Raw genomic sequence first — 16,523 nt, 5'->3', positions numbered from 1 at the left:
CACACCAAAACGGTATAATATCGTACGAGTACCTCCATACGGTACCAAACCACACAAAAACGGTGCAATACCGTAGCAGTACTTTGTTACGGTACCAAACCACACCAAAACGGAACAATATCGTACGAGAACCTCCATACGGTACAAAACCACACCAAAAGGGAACAATATCGTACGAGAACATCCATACGGTACCAAACCACACCAAAACAGTACAATAGCGTACGAGTACATCCATACGGTACCAAACCACACCAAAACGGTACATTATCGTACGAGTACCTCCATACGGTACCAAACCACACCAAGACGGTACAACAACGTACGAGTACCTCGAAACGGTACCAAACCGCACCAAAACGGGGCAATACCGTACGAGTATGTCCATATGGTACCAAACAAAACCAAAACGGTACAATATCGTACCAGTACATCCATACGGTACCAAACCACACGAAAACGGTACAATACCGTACGAGCATATCCATACGGTACCAAACCACACCAAAACGGTACAATACCGTACGAGTACATCCATACAGTACCAAACAACACCAAAACGGTACAATACCGTACGAGTACCACCATACAACTCCAAACCTCACCAAAACGGTATAATACCGTACTAGTGCTTCGTTACGGTACCAAATCACCCCTAAAGGGTACAATACTGTACGAGTACCTCCATACGGTACCAAACCACACAAAAATGGTACAATACCGTACGAGTACTTCCATACGGTACAAAACCACACCAAGTGGGTACAACACCATACGACTACTTTGTTACAGTACCAAACCACACCAAAACGGTACAATACCGTTCGAGTACCACCATACGATACCAAACCTCACAAAAACGGTACAATACCGTACTAGTGCTTCATTACGGTACCAAACCACACCAAAAAGGTACAATACCGTACGAGCACATACATACGGTACCAAACCCCACCAAAACGGTACAATAACGTACGATTACATCCCTACGGTACCAGACTACTCCAAAATGGTACAATACCGTACGAGTACATCCATAGGTACCAAACCACACAAAAACGGTACATTAACGTACGAGCACATCCATACGGTACCAAACCACACCAAAACGGTACAATACCGTCCGAGTACATTCATACGGTACCAAACCACACCAAAACGGTACAATATTGTACGAGTACCTCCATACGGTACCAAATCACACCAAAATGGTACAATATCGTACGAGTACATCCATACGGTATCAAACCCCACCAAAACGGTGCAATACCGTACGAGAACCTCATACGGTATTAAACCACACCAAAACGGTACAATACCGTACGAGTACATCCATACGGTACCGAACCACACCAAAACGGTACAATATCTAACGAGTACCTCCATACGGTACCAAACCACACCAAAACGGTACAATACTGTACCAGTACTTCGTTACGGTACCAAAACACACCAAAACAGTACATTACCATACGAGCACATCCATACGGTACCAAACCCCACCAAAACGGTACAAGACCGTACGAGGACATCCATACGGTACCAAAGCACACCAAGACGGTACAACACCGTACGAGTACCTCCAAACGGTACAAAGCTGCACCAAAACGTACGAGTACCTCCATATGGTACCAAACCAAACCAAAACGTTACAATAACGTACGAGTACCTCCATACTTTGCAAAACCACACAAAAATGGTACAATATCGTACGAGTACATCCATACGGTACCAAACCACACCAAAACTGTACAATATCGTAAGAGTACCTCCATACAGTTCCAAACCACACCAAAACTGTACAATATCGTACGAGTACCTCCATTCAGTACCAAACCAAACCAAAACGGTACCATACCGTACAAGTACCTCCATACTGTGCCAAACTTCACCAAAACGGTACAATACCGTACTAGTGCTTCATTACGGTACCAAACCACACCAAAACGGTACAATACCGTACGAGTACATCCATACGGTACCAAACCACTCCAAAACATTACAATACCGTACGAGTACATCCATACGGTACCAAACCACACGAAAACGGTACAATATCGTATGAGTACCTCCATGTGGTACCAAGACACACCAAAACGGTACAATATCGTACAAGTACTTCTTTATGGTACCAAACCACACCAAAGCGGTACAATAGCGTACGAGTACCTCCATACTGTGCCAAACCACACCAAAACGGTACAATATCGTACGAGTACCTCCATGTGGTACCAAACCACACCAAAACGGTACAATACCGTACAAGTACTTCGTTATGGTACCAAACACCACCAAAACGGTACAATAACGTAAGAGTACCTCCATACTGTGAAAAATCACACAAAAACGGTACAATATCGTACGAGTACATCCATACGGTCCCAAACCACACCAAAACGGTACAATAACGTACGAGTACATCCATACGGTACCAAACCACACCAAAACGGTACAATATTGTACGAGTACCTCCATACGGTAACAAATCACACCAAAATGGTACAATACCGTACGAGTACTTTGTTACGGTACCTAACCACACCAAAATGGTACAATATTGTATGAGTACCTCCATACGGTACCAAACTACACCAAAATGGTACAATATCGTACGACCTTATCCATACGGTACCAAACCAGAGCAAAACGGTACAATACCGTAAGAGTACATCCATACGGTACCAAACCACACCGAAAAGGTACAATAACGTACGAGTACATCCATAGGGTACCAAACCCCACCAAAATTGTACAATATCGTACAAGTACCTCCATACTGTGCCAAACGTCACCAAAATGGTACAATACCGTACTAGTGCTTCATTACGGTACCAAACCACACCAAAACGGTACAATACCGTACGAGTACATCCATACGGTACCAAACCACACCAAAACATTACAATACCGTACGAGTACATCCATACGGTACCAAACCACATGAAAACGGTACAATATCGTATGAGTACCTCCATACTGTGCCAAACCACACCGAAACGGTACAATATAGTACGAGTACCTCCATGTGGTACCAAACCACACTAAAACGGTACAATACCGTAAAAGTACTTCGTTATGGTACCAAACCACACCAAAACGGAACAATAACGTACGAGTACCTCCATACTGTGCAAAACCACACAAAAACGGTACAATATCGTACGAGTACATCCGTACGGTACCAAACTAGACCAAAACGGTACAATAACGTACGAGCACATCCATACGGTACCAAACCACACCAAACGGTACAATATAGTACGAGTACCTCCATGCAGTAACAAATCACACCAAAACGGTACAATACCGTACGAGTACTTTGTTACGGTACCAAACCACACCAAAACGGTACAATAGCGCACGAGTACCTCCATACTGTGCCAAACCACACCGAAACGGTACAATATAGTACGAGTACCTCCATGTGGTACCAAACCACACCAAAACGGTACAATACCGTAAAAGTACTTCTTTATGGTACCAATCCGCACCAAAACGGAACAATAACGTAGGAGTACCTCCATACTGTGCGAAAACACACAAAAACGGTACAATATCGTACGAGTACATCCATACGGTACCAAACCACACCAAAACGGAACAATAACGTATGAGTACCTCCATACTGTGCGAAAACACACAAAAACGATACAATAACGTACGAGTACATCCATACGGTACCAAACCACACCGAAAAGGTACAATAACGTACGAGTACATCCATAGGGTACCAAACCCCACCAAAACGGTACAATATCGTACGAGTACCTCCATACGGTACCAAAACACACCAAAACGGTACAATATCGTATGAGTACCTCCATGTGGTACCAAACCACACCAAAACGGTACAATACCGTAAAAGTACTTCGTTATGGTACCAAACCACACCAAAACGGAACAATAATGTACGAGTACCTCCATACTGTGCAAAACCACACAAAAACGGTACAATATCGTACGAGTACATCCATACGGTACCAAACCACACTAAAACGGTACAATAACGTACGAGTACATCCATACGGTACCAAACCACACCAAAACGGTACAATATTGTACGAGTACCTCCATACGGTAAGAAATCACACCAAAACGGTATAATACCGTACAAGTACTTTGTTACGGTACCAAACCACACCAAAACGGTACAATATCGTACGAGTACCTCCATACGGTACCAAACTACACCAAAATGGTACAATATCGTACGACCTTATCCATACGGTACCAAACCAGAGCAAAACGGGACAATACTGTACGAGTACATCCATACGGTACCAAACTACACCAAAACCGTACAATATCGTACGAGTACATCCATACGGTACCAAACCACACCAAAACGGTACAATATTGTACGAGTACCTCCATACCGTAACAAATCACACCAAAACGGAACAATACCGTACGAGTACTTTGTTACGGTACCAAACCACACCAAAACGGTACAATATCGTACATGTACCTCCATACGGTACCAAACTACACCAAAATGGTACAATATCGTACGACCTTATCCATATGGTACCAAACTAGAGCAAAACGGTACAATACTGTACGAGTACATCCATACGGTACCAAACCACACCGAAAAGGTACATTAACGTACGAGTACATCCATAGGGTACCAAACCCCACCAAAACGGTACAATATCGTACGAATACCTCCATACGGAACCAAACCACACCGAAACGGTACAATATAGTACGAGTACCTCCATGTGGTACCAAACCACACCAAAACGGTACAATACCGTAAAAGTACTTCGTTATGGTACCAAACCACACCAAAACGGAACAATAACGTACGAGTACCTCCATACTGTGCAAAACCACACAAAAACGGTACAATATCGTACGAGTACATCCATACGGTACCAAACTAGACCAAAACGGTACAATAACGTACGAGCACATCCATACGGTACCAAACCACACCAAACGGTACAATATAGTACGAGTACCTCCATGCAGTAACAAATCACACCAAAACGGTACAATACCGTACGAGTACTTTGTTACGGTACCAAACCACACCAAAACGGTACAATAGCGCACGAGTACCTCCATACTGTGCCAAACCACACCGAAACGGTACAATATAGTACGAGTACCTCCATGTGGTACCAAACCACACCAAAACGGTACAATGCCGTAAAAGTACTTCGTTATGGTACCAAACCGCACCAAAACGGAACAATAACGTAGGAGTACCTCCATACTGTGCGAAAACACACAAAAACGGTACAATATCGTACGAGTACATCCATACGGTACCAAACCACACCAAAACGGAACAATAACGTACGAGTACCTCCATACTGTGCGAAAACACACAAAAACGGTACAATAACGTACGAGTACATCCATACGGTACCAAACCACACCGAAAAGGTACAATAACGTACGAGTACATCCATAGGGTACCAAACCCCACCAAAACGGTACAATATCGTACGAGTACCTCCATACGGTACCAAAACACACCAAAACGGTACAATATCGTATGAGTACCTCCATGTGGTACCAAACCACACCAAAACGGTACAATACCGTAAAAGTACTTCGTTATGGTACCAAACCACACCAAAACGGAACAATAATGTACGAGTACCTCCATACTGTGCAAAACCACACAAAAACGGTACAATATCGTACGAGTACATCCATACGGTACCAAACCACACTAAAACGGTACAATAACGTACGAGTACATCCATACGGTACCAAACCACACCAAAACGGTACAATATTGTACGAGTACCTCCATACGGTAAGAAATAACACCAAAACGGTATAATACCGTACAAGTACTTTGTTACGGTACCAAACCACACCAAAACGGTACAATATCGTACGAGTACCTCCATACGGTACCAAACTACACCAAAATGGTACAATATCGTACGACCTTATCCATACGGTACCAAACCAGAGCAAAACGGGATAATACTGTACGAGTACATCCATACGGTACCAAACCACACCAAAACCGTACAATATCGTACGAGTACATCCATACGGTACCAAACCACACCAAAACGGTACAATATTGTACGAGTACCTCCATACCGTAACAAATCACACCAAAACGGAACAATACCGTACGAGTACTTTGTTACGGTACCAAACCACACCAAAACGGTACAATATCGTACATGTACCTCCATACGGTACCAAACTACACCAAAATGGTACAATATCGTACGACCTTATCCATATGGTACCAAACTAGAGCAAAACGGTACAATACTGTACGAGTACATCCATACGGTACCAAACCACACCGAAAAGGTACATTAACGTACGAGTACATCCATAGGGTACCAAACCCCACCAAAACGGTACAATATCGTACGAGTACCTCCATACGGAACCAAATCACACCAAAACGGTGTAATATCGTATGAGTACCTCCATGTGGTACCAAACCACACCAAAACGGTACAATACCGTAAAAGTACTTCGTTATGGTACCAAACCACACCAAAACGGAACAATAACGTACGAGTACCTCCATACTGTGCAAAACCACACAAAAACGGTACAATATCGTACGAGTACATCCATACGGTACCAAACCACACCAAAACGGTACAATAACGTACGAGTACATCGATACGGTACCAAACCACACCAAAACGGGACAGTATTTTACGAGTACCTCCATACGGTAACAAATCACACCAAAACGGTACAATACCGTACAAGTACTTTGTTACGGTACCAAATCACACCAAAACGGTACAATATCGTACGAATACCTCCATACGGTACCAAACTACACCAAAATGGTACAATATCGTACGACCTTATCCATACGAGTACCTCCATACGGTACCAAAACACACCAAAACGGTACAATACCGTACGAGCAAATCCATACGGTACCAATCCCACAAAAACGGTACAAGACCGTACGAGGACATCCATACGGTACCAAAACACACCAAGACGGTAAAACAACGTACGAGTACCTCCAAACGGTACCAAGCCGCACCAAAACGGTGCAATATCGTACGAGTACATCCATATGGTACCAAACCACACCAAAACGTTACAATAACGTACGAGTACCTCCATACTGTGCAAAACCACACAAAAATGGTACAATATCGTACGAGTACATCCATACGGTACCAAACCACACCAAAACTGTACAATAACGTACGGGTACCTCCATATAGTACCAAACCACACCAAAACGGTACAATACCGTACGAGTACCTCCATACTGTGGCAAACGTCACCAAAACGGTACAATACCGTACTAGTGCTTCATTATGGTACCAAACCACACCAAAACGGTACAATACCGTACGAGTACATCCATACCGTACCAAACCACACCAAAACATTACAATACCGTACGAGTACATCCATACGATACCAAACCACACGAAAATGGTACAATATCGTATGAGTACCTCCATGTGGTACCAAGACACACCAAAACGGTACAATATCGTACGAGTACTTTGTTATGGTACCAAACCACACCAAAACGGTACAATAGCGTACGAGTACCTCCATATTGTGCCAAACCACACCAAAATGGTACAATATAGTACGAGTACCTCCATGTGGTACCAAACCACACAAAAACGGTACAATACCGTAAAAGTATTTCGTTATGGTACCAAACCACACCAAAACGGTACAATAACGTACGAGTACCTCGATACTGTGCAAAACCACACAAAAACGGTACAATATAGTACGAGTACCTCCATGTGGTACCAAACAACACCAAAATGGTACAATACCGTAAAAATACTTCGTTACGGTACCAAACCACACCAAAACGGTACAATAACGTACGAGTACCTCCATACTGTGCAAAACCACACAAAAACGGTCCAATATCGTACGAGTACATCCATACGGTACCAAACCACACCAAAACATTACAATACCGTACGAGTACATACATACGGTACCAAACCACACGAAAATGGTACAATATCGTATGAGTACCTCCATGTGGTACCAAGACACACCAAAACGGTACAATATCGTACAAGTACTTTGTTATGGCACCAAACCACACCAAAACGGTACAATAGCGTACGAGTACCTCCATATTGTGCCAAACCACACCAAAACGGTACAATATAGTACGAGTACCTCCATGTGGTACCAAACCCCACAAAAACGGTACAATACCGTAAAAGTATTTCGTTATGGTACCAAACCACACCAAAACGGTACAATAACGTACGAGTATGTCACGCCCCGCCCCGCAAACGGCACCCAATGTGGGCCCGAGTCGACGCGACCACGTGACATTCCACACCAAAACCGAACCACACCTCACAACCTGTCAGAATAACACCCAGCGGAAGACTTATCACCTTAACATAAAAATGAGTCGACGTATCGACCAACCAACCACGATCTCGCACAACTAAACAACAATATAGTTTTACAATACTTTAAAAATTTTACACTTTAATACATCCACCAACGACTTATTTATAACTTACATAAATCAACTTTTTAGTTTACTACCTACAACCAACTCGTTCATCCACATCATCTAATGCTAGCCCAAACACTTCTCAACACGATGACCGGTAGTGGACCCACTCTACGCAACCTGCTACCTGGCAGACCAAAAAGGAAAGCCAGAGTGTGTGAGATATAGAAATGCTCAACAAAATATAGCAACAACCGAATAAATAACAACCAAAATATAAATTCTCAACATATCTGAGATACTCAAATGTACATAACAGATATAATCACCACATCCTCCAATTACAACATAACAGTAATATCCAACAGCTAAAAGATAATCTCAACTTGTCAACAGTTTATCGAAAAATTAAGAGCAACACCGGGCACATAGCCAATAATTTAAGGCATAAAGCCTTTTGGCATTAAGCCAATCACCGGGCACACAGCCAATAGTTTAAGGCATAAAGCCATATGGCATAAAGCCAATCACCGGGCACTAAGCCAACAATCAAGTTCAATTCAATATAGAACAACATATATGAATCAAACACTCACATATCATAAGCTAAACAACAATAGCATGATATACACTCACCATTACAGCAATATCTCATTAAAGATAACCATATCGAAAGCTTACTACGATTAGCAAGATATACACTCACCACCACAGCAACATTTTATTGGGAAGAACCATATCAGACACACTCACCTTGTATCGATCGAGGTACGCCAAACTTACAGTTTCGGAATCTCTCCAATTGATCGGCTTGTTACCTAACCACAAGCTAACCATATCAGTTTATTGAACGCTTAAACGTCAAAACTACCTCCTAACAATACTCTATAATACCAACAATAGATTAACAATACTTAACGCATACTAACATGTCTATCTCAAAGGTTTAGAAGTGTCCCCAAACAAGCGTAACACTCAAACACCACATAACCCCTACATTTGGTTTGAAATCTATGACCAGCCTGTCGTATTCTGCTTATAACTTCTTATAGGGTTAAAACCAGATTATGAAACCACCACCATTAGAAAGTACACCTCCGGTACATGAATTTTGATATAAAATTTGTCCTAAACAGAGTCTGAATGACCAGGATACGCTCAAATGAAGTTACATATCTAAAGCAGAATTCACAGTTTTCAGCAGAACAGTCTGCGATCGAAAGCTCATTAAAAATCACATACTCAATATTTTCCAATAATTCCAACACCAAAACATCACCAATTGATCCATGTTTAAGACTCATGAGAACCCATGTCCACCCAGCATGCTTAATCTTGAGGAATTTCATGACGAACACAAGCCAAAAGCTGTCCAGAATTTCAGAAGTACCAAAACCTGAACTTTAATTCAAAAACTGCTATAATCTAGAAAGAACCACGACACAACCCATACATATTCAGAAAGATATACGAGTCTAGTTTCGGAATCAAGAAACGGTGCGTAAAACCGATACCCGAGCAAGAAGTTATGCCCGTTTTTCCAACACGTGTCTGTGCTGTCTGCACAGACGCGAATCAGACACCAGTTCAGTCCACGAATTTTGTAGGCCAAACCACTTCGAGTTATTTTCTGAAAATTTAACACGATGCAATAGACTCACAGATGAACCTTCAGGATTTTTTTCAAGAATTTAGAAGATTTCTAGGTACCTTGAATAAATTCGTCAAAAATAGAACAGTTTCAATTTGGTTCAACACAGTTATGCATATTCATATCATACCCCGAATTTTCTGAAATTAAACCCAATTCCAACCTCAAAAACCCTTCTCCCATGAATTCAATTCACCTCTAACTAGATGCCAGGTAGGGAATTGAACAACAAAATCATAAATTCAAGTAAAGAAGATCATGAATTACCTTACAAAGTTTCCAATTCAACCTAGCTCTCACTTCCCCTTTCTCTTCTCCTTCTTCCACCGGCTGATCTCTCTCTCTCTCTCTCTCTCTCTCTCTCTCTCACACGTTGGAACCTCTCCTGATGGGTTTTCTTTCTTTTCTTTTGTTTTAAAAGGAAACACACACACACCACCTCACACAAACACACGGCACACATGCACCACTCTAATAAAAAAAATTGCACTTTAGTCCTTTAGGTTATTAAATATAACATTTAAGCACCTCAATTAAAAAGGACGTTACACCCTCCCCCTCTTAGGAAATTTCGTCCCCGAAATTAGAACCACCAACCTCACACTAGCGACAACCAAACTATAAGGTTACCCAAACAGTCTTGTCCCATGACCAATTCCAGCAGCACAATCATCATAAATTGCTAACTACACAACTTCATAACACCTTGATATGTGCAGCACCTTTCAAAAGATAATGCATACGGACAAAACCTCAAACCAGCCACTTTTTCAAATACACTGTTGTAATCCACTCTCATTCACCTTCATCTCCAACCAAATCTCTCATTTGTTAACTATGTCTTTATCACACAAAACATATAGGAAAATAACACCCTTATGATTCATATTTTCAAAACTTCTTTGTTTCACATCAACTTTCAACAAAAATAATTATATGAGTCTCGCAGGTACTAACATAATACCAATTCGTCCTTTAAAAAAAAAACCTGTGGCCCTCAACTCTCATCACGGTACCAAATTCCTAAACCACCATGACCACCACATCAACACACATTCTCAATACATGAGTATTACCTTTAGAAAAGTAATTTTAACCTCGTATTATCAACCAGCACATTATCGCAGCTTGATTTACCAACAAACATCAATCTCAAAACAACATTATATGTGTATTATATAATCATACTCCACTAACCATTTTATCACTTAGGTACACCAAAACAATCACATCTATCCCACACAAACAAAACCTCAAGAAATTTGTATATACTACTGGTATACAATCTAACCCAACACATATTAATACGAATCGACAACTCACTTAACTTACTAACCATCAACCCATCACAAAACCTATTGCCACAGTAGCCTAATTATCACTTAAGATTTCTCCTCTAATCTCAGCAACCATTTGTGCTTCATTTAACCCATTTTCTCCATGCACTCCCTCATAGACCCCAACATCATCCACCCTAACATTTCAAACGCCTAATTGTACCATATCACTTGTCTTACCATCCTCTAGATGGATCTAGATGAATCCATTACTCCATCAGAATCAAAAATCCCAACTCTATTCCATATCCCACTGTCAACTCTATACCATCTCCGAATTCTGTTTCAGAAACCCGAACTCAGTTTTGTTGTAACGTGTCCCTTCAAAACAAGGTTAGTCCACAACATATATATCATTGATGGCATGCGAATATGACAATATGTAAGATGTATCATGATTTGATAGGCACGTTGCCTATTTCATCACAACACCACTGACACTCCAGTCGACTGGACTGACTCTGACATGAAGCCACAATGCATGATCATGTTATCAAATCAAACAATAAATAAAACTTATACCTGTCCCATTCTCTCAGAATGGTTTCCAAGATCACCTGCAATCTGTTTCAATTTCACTTCCGCAAAGTTAACCCATTTCTCATCTGATCCTTGCAACGGTTTATAGACATTGCTCACTTTCTCAACACTATTCAATCACAGTCAAATTTGTACCTCTCTATCTTGCACCATTCAAACCCCACTAAACAAATTACAGCCTAAAAACAGCTCCCTCTTTGTAATACCAACCATTCACAATTACCATTTGTATCTGCTCCTATTTTCCAACTAATTTCCGTCACCCAGAACGTGACTCTCAATCCCTTCCAAACTCACTACTCTGACCATTAGGCAACCATTTCACCCATTAACACTACATCCGACGACTATCTCACCAACCTTTTAACACTCATTCGTATAGGTAATAAGATATCGAATAATACTCACCTACACTTATCACCTGATAGACAACCAAAACAATACACTTGTTCACATAGAACCAATATAACCATCTTCACATAACTATAAATCATTATTCTTTCCATCTACATTTATCAACTTATATCACATACACCCACCACATGTATCCACATATTCAATACCTTACATGTCACTTAAGAACACATAATCAACTGCAAATAGTACATAGATACACATCACTACTTATTCAAATTCCTATAAGTAACATTATAACGTTACCAAATACACCCAATTCAAGGCAACACAAAATCGCCATCTGTAAGATTCTCAACTTCCACCTTATTTGATCCTTTTAACTAAATGAAAGTATGTACAACCCCACATCATTTCCTTAGGCACTATGCCCAAAAACATTACTACATTAGATGTGTACATACCCACAATTCCTTCTTCTTTTTTTTTTAGAAAGTTCAATGTTCTCCACACTCGCTCAACTCATTTCAAAAGTTTTCAACTTTCATAACAGTTAATACTTCACATACAACGGGTAAATAACAACCATATCAAACCTTGTATCTAGTACTACATATATCTTTATATGTGTGTCACCTCCTTCGCGTGCACATACTAGACACGTACCCAACCACACATCAATGAAGCAATATAGCTTCCAAAGATTCACACCCCCCCTTTTTTTTTTTAAGATCTCCTCAAATTCACCACAAAACCTACAACTTTAATGCTAATATTTCAAATTCAAATTAGCCCTCACTAGTCTGTAAACCCAACTTTCAAGAGTCTCCTCACCAGTAATCTACACTATAGCAAGGTTGACACACCACATAACAATACAACCTTCTCACTACAACATAAATTGCATTTTACAAAACATATAATTACTCTAACTGCACCTTAAGCATTAATAACAAAGTGATTAAGTTTAACCACACATCTACTGTTACTTACACCCGACGTCATTCAATATTGAAAATACCTATCACCATATCCAACAAAGCCTGGGCTCCTTGACATGCATTAGCACATACTCTCCATAATGCCATGAACCATTCAGTCCATTTACTTCTAACACACAGAACACAGCCCACATAAGACACTGCTAGTGCAAGCACAATCTACCATGGAATAATTACCATTTGCTGCTCCATGAACTGAGCCATATCAATAACCTGTTTCAACAATTCAAACCACCACCAACAACATAGTGCTAAGTATTAAATACGGACACGTACTCGACAGACACAACACCATATGGTCCACTACCAAACCCCCAATCGACTCTTAACACAGAGACTAGATCGTACTAGCTCTGATACCAAGCTGTCACGCCCCGCCCCGCAAACGGCACCCAATGTGGGCCCGAGTCGACGCGACCACGTGACATTCCACACCAAAACCGAACCACACCTCACAACCTGTCAGAATAACACCCAGCGGAAGACTTATCACCTTAACATAAAAATGAGTCGACGTATCGACCAACCAACCACGATCTCGCACAACTAAACAACAATATAGTTTTACAATACTTTAAAAATTTTACACTTTAATACATCCACCAACGACTTATTTATAACTTACATAAATCAACTTTTTAGTTTACTACCTACAACCAACTCGTTCATCCACATCATCTAATGCTAGCCCAAACACTTCTCAACACGATGACCGGTAGTGGACCCACTCTACGCAACCTGCTACCTGGCAGACCAAAAAGGAAAGCCAGAGTGTGTGAGATATAGAAATGCTCAACAAAATATAGCAACAACCGAATAAATAACAACCAAAATATAAATTCTCAACATATCTGAGATACTCAAATGTACATAACAGATATAATCACCACATCCTCCAATTACAACATAACAGTAATATCCAACAGCTAAAAGATAATCTCAACTTGTCAACAGTTTATCGAAAAATTAAGAGCAACACCGGGCACATAGCCAATAATTTAAGGCATAAAGCCTTTTGGCATTAAGCCAATCACCGGGCACACAGCCAATAGTTTAAGGCATAAAGCCATATAGCATAAAGCCAATCACCGGGCACTAAGCCAACAATCAAGTTCAATTCAATATAGAACAACATATATGAATCAAACACTCACATATCATAAGCTAAACAACAATAGCATGATATACACTCACCATTACAGCAATATCTCATTAAAGATAACCATATCGAAAGCTTACTACGATTAGCAAGATATACACTCACCACCACAGCAACATTTTATTGGGAAGAACCATATCAGACACACTCACCTTGTATCGATCGAGGTACGCCAAACTTACAGTTTCGGAATCTCTCCAATTGATCGGCTTGTTACCTAACCACAAGCTAACCATATCAGTTTATTGAACGCTTAAACGTCAAAACTACCTCCTAACAATACTCTATAATACCAACAATAGATTAACAATACTTAACGCATACTAACATGTCTATCTCAAAGGTTTAGAAGTGTCCCTAAACAAGCGTAACACTCAAACACCACATAACCCCTACATTTGGTTTGAAATCTATGACCAGCCTGTCGTATTCTGCTTATAACTTCTTATAGGGTTAAAACCAGATTATGAAACCACCACCATTAGAAAGTACACCTCCGGTACATGAATTTTGATATAAAATTTGTCCTAAACAGAGTCTGAATGACCAGGATACGCTCAAATGAAGTTACATATCTAAAGCAGAATTCACAGTTTTCAGCAGAACAGTCTGCGATCGAAAGCTCATTAAAAATCACATACTCAATATTTTCCAATAATTCCAACACCAAAACATCACCAATTGATCCATGTTTAAGACTCATGAGAACCCATGTCCACCCAGCATGCTTAATCTTGAGGAATTTCATGACGAACACAAGCCAAAAGCTGTCCAGAATTTCAGAAGTACCAAAACCTGAACTTTAATTCAAAAACTGCTATAATCTAGAAAGAACCACGACACAACCCATACATATTCAGAAAGATATACGAGTCTAGTTTCGGAATCAAGAAACGGTGCGTAAAACCGATACCCGAGCAAGAAGTTATGCCCGTTTTTCCAACACGTGTCTGTGCTGTCTGCACAGACGCGAATCAGACACCAGTTCAGTCCACGAATTTTGTAGGCCAAACCACTTCGAGTTATTTTCTGAAAATTTAACACGATGCAATAGACTCACAGATGAACCTTCAGGATTTTTTTCAAGAATTTAGAAGATTTCTAGGTACCTTGAATAAATTCGTCAAAAATAGAACAGTTTCAATTTGGTTCAACACAGTTATGCATATTCATATCATACCCCGAATTTTCTGAAATTAAACCCAATTCCAACCTCAAAAACCCTTCTCCCATGAATTCAATTCACCTCTAACTAGATGCCAGGTAGGGAATTGAACAACAAAATCATAAATTCAAGTAAAGAAGATCATGAATTACCTTACAAAGTTTCCAATTCAACCTAGCTCTCACTTCCCCTTTCTCTTCTCCTTCTTCCACCGGCTGATCTCTCTCTCTCTCTCTCTCTCTCTCTCTCTCTCACACGTTGGAACCTCTCCTGATGGGTTTTCTTTCTTTTCTTTTGTTTTAAAAGGAAACACACACACACCACCTCACACAAACACACGGCACACATGCACCACTCTAATAAAAAAAATTGCACTTTAGTCCTTTAGGTTATTAAATATAACATTTAAGCACCTCAATTAAAAAGGACGTTACAGAGTACCTCGATACTGTGCAAAACCACACGAAAACGGTACAATATAGTACGAGTACCTCCATGTGGTACCAAACAACACCAAAACGCTACAATACCGTAAAAGTACTTCGTTATGGTACCAAACCACACCAAAACGGTACAATAACGTACGAGTACCTCCATACTGTGCAAAACCACACAAAAACGGTACAATATCGTACGAGTACTTTGTTACGGTACCAAACCACACCAAAACGGTACAATAACGTACGAGTACATCCATACGGTACCAAACCACACCAAAACGGTACAATATTGTACGAGTACCTCCATACGGTAACAAATCACACCAAAACGGAACAATACTGTACGAGTACTTTGTTACGGTACCAAACCACACCAAAATGGTACAATATCGTACGAGTACCTCCATACGGTACCAAACTACACCAAAATGGTACAATATCGTACGACCTTATC

The 16,523-nt window shown here is 40.5% G+C and overlaps 1 long non-coding RNA gene across 1 annotated transcript; it reads right to left on the bottom strand.

Annotated features, from left to right (window-relative positions):
- Nucleotides 1-8,411: 8,411 nt before the first annotated feature.
- Nucleotides 8,412-15,925, bottom strand: LOC131323181 (uncharacterized). Its single transcript, XR_009199105.1, has 4 exons — nt 15,782-15,925; nt 14,617-14,681; nt 9,129-9,240; nt 8,412-8,609 (listed from the first exon to the last, which is right to left on the bottom strand). It is a non-coding gene; the product is annotated as an uncharacterized LOC131323181 (long non-coding RNA).
- Between the last annotated feature and the right edge of the window lie 598 nt (nt 15,926-16,523).

This window comes from Rhododendron vialii, chromosome 4a (genome assembly GCF_030253575.1).
Source record: "Rhododendron vialii isolate Sample 1 chromosome 4a, ASM3025357v1".
Lineage (NCBI taxonomy): Eukaryota > Viridiplantae > Streptophyta > Magnoliopsida > Ericales > Ericaceae > Rhododendron > Rhododendron vialii.
This window is presented reverse-complemented; position numbering and strand designations above follow the sequence as displayed.